Here is a 2,291-nt window from a genome sequence, read left to right as displayed (position 1 = left end):
AAAAAACAAATTGAAGCAGTCCTGCCCTTATCTCTAAACTTTCCGATAGTACTCTCTGATTATGTGGGCCATGTAGAACATGTCCTTCCTGCTGACAAACTACTCCAGTTCTTATCTCATACTCCTGTAGTTATGCCTGCAAAGGTGGTTCACACTCCCATACCTACTGCTTTAACGCTTCTTACTGATAGCTCTGTTAAAAATGGAAAAGTGGCTATCAGGTGGGAACTGCGTAGCTCCCTTACTCCATCTGGATTTCCTAGTACTCAGAAAGCTGAAGTTGGAACCCTAATATTGGCCCTGGAAACCTTTTCTGCTCAGCCTATCAGTATTGTTCATGACTCTGCTTACTCCATTGATTTATTGCAAAACTTGAAACAGCCCTCATTAAGTCCACTCTTGAGCCCACCCTGCATGCCCTTTTTCTTCAACTTCAGCAATTGCTAGATCAACGAACACAGACTATTTTCATTACACACATTTGGGCCAACAGCTCGCTGCCTGGTCCACTAGTTCATGGCAATGATCAAGCAGACCTGCAGGTTATGACATCACTGCTTGACCAAGCCACTCAGTCACATCAATTTGTTCACCAAAATTGGAGAAACTTAACAATTTCAACTTACCCAAAGACTAGCTAAACAAATTATTTTACAATGCCCAGATTGCCAGCTCACAGGCATGTTCCCTCCTTCAACAGGTATTAACCCTAGAGGACTAGAACCTAATCAATTATGGCACACAGATGTTATGCACACCCCTGAATCTGGAAAACTAAGATATGTACATGTATCCGTTGATACCTATTCCCACCTAATTAGTTCACATGCCCTTCCTGGAGAGTCCTCGTAATGTTATTAACATCTTCTCTTAACTTTTGTATTTATAGGGTGGCCCATAAAAATTAAAACTGACAATGGTCCAGCTTACACCAGCTTACAATTTCACCAATTTTGTCACACATGGAATGTTCAATATTACACAGGTATCCTGTACAGGCCCAGGGACAGGCCATAGTAGAATGTGCCCACTCCACCCTTAAAAATATGCTCAGAAAGCAAAAAACGGGGAATATGAGTAAGGCCCTTACCACACTACTAGCACAAGCCTTATTTACCCTTAACTTCTTAGATTTAGAAAAGCACTGTGCAAAACTTTCAAAATATTAAACCTTTAGTTTTATGGAAAGATGTAAATAGTAGTCTATGGTGCAGTCCAAACAATTTGCTATTGTGGGGAAGAGGATACGCTTGTGTTCACACCCCCTCAGGTCCTCTTTGGATTCCAGCACGATGCATCAAACCATACCGTGGAATGGCTGGGACCCAACCCAGTACCAAAAATAAAGGAAATGACCCTGTAGAACCCGCAGTCCTGGATGACACGGCTTCCTCAGACAACACAGGCCCCGGACATTATGCTGAAGACAGCTCAGGAGACTGAGAAAATCCCGCTCCGGACACAGACACCATTCACTCCAGATAATCTGTTCCTCGCTTTGCTCTCTGTTGTATATTGCAACTCTCACAGGGTACTGGTTTTTCTCATTCTCTCACTCTGCCTGCAGCCCATACCTGCTACACTCTATTAGGCCCATCTCCTAGATCCACTTTTCTTCTACGCTGTGACTTGGGCGGACAGTCCCTTCTCAGAGAGTGTCTAACAATGTAATTGCTTGGCTAGGAGGGATGACTATACCCCCGATGGCGTTCCTCAGTAACGCCCCTAAAGAACAACGTACAAGGACACCTCTCCTGGATAGACCCCCACTCCTGGAGGTCACTCTTTGATTCGAAAAGAATTTTACTGATTATACTCATGTCTGTCTTATGTTATCTACTGGTTCTAGGATGAAAAGCCAAAACAAGCTGTAACCACTGTGTCTGTGAATCCTGTCACTGCGCACATCTGTACTCTTCAATCAACAAAACCTGATGCAAAAAAAACAGAAAAAGGGGAGTTGCAGGAGACTGGTCGGAGTGGTGGGAGAAAGTATAGGGAAAGGAGCAGGCCTTCTGAAATGTCAGAAGGCTCTGCATAGCTCTAGGGGAGAATAGCTGAAGGCAGCTGTTCTCTAACCCTGAGGCCTAGGGCAAGGAGTATGTGCAAGGGTGTGAAGGGGAAGTTATCTTAATCAGGCTTGTTTGTTTGAAGTTGTCCAGGAACTGACCTTTGAACATCCACCTGTGACATTCCCTCAAAGGGGAACAATAAATGTTAATTACCCAAAGACTGTGTTTGCTTCAGGCTTTCAGCATCGCACTGAGTAAAAGCAAGCAGCTCCAGCTTCG

Source organism: Cebus imitator, unplaced genomic scaffold, assembly GCF_001604975.1.
Source record: "Cebus imitator isolate Cc_AM_T3 unplaced genomic scaffold, Cebus_imitator-1.0 Scaffold63, whole genome shotgun sequence".
In the NCBI taxonomy this organism is placed as follows: Eukaryota; Metazoa; Chordata; class Mammalia; order Primates; family Cebidae; genus Cebus; species Cebus imitator.
The sequence above is the reverse complement of the archived record's forward strand: the minus strand, read 5'-3'. Positions refer to the sequence as shown.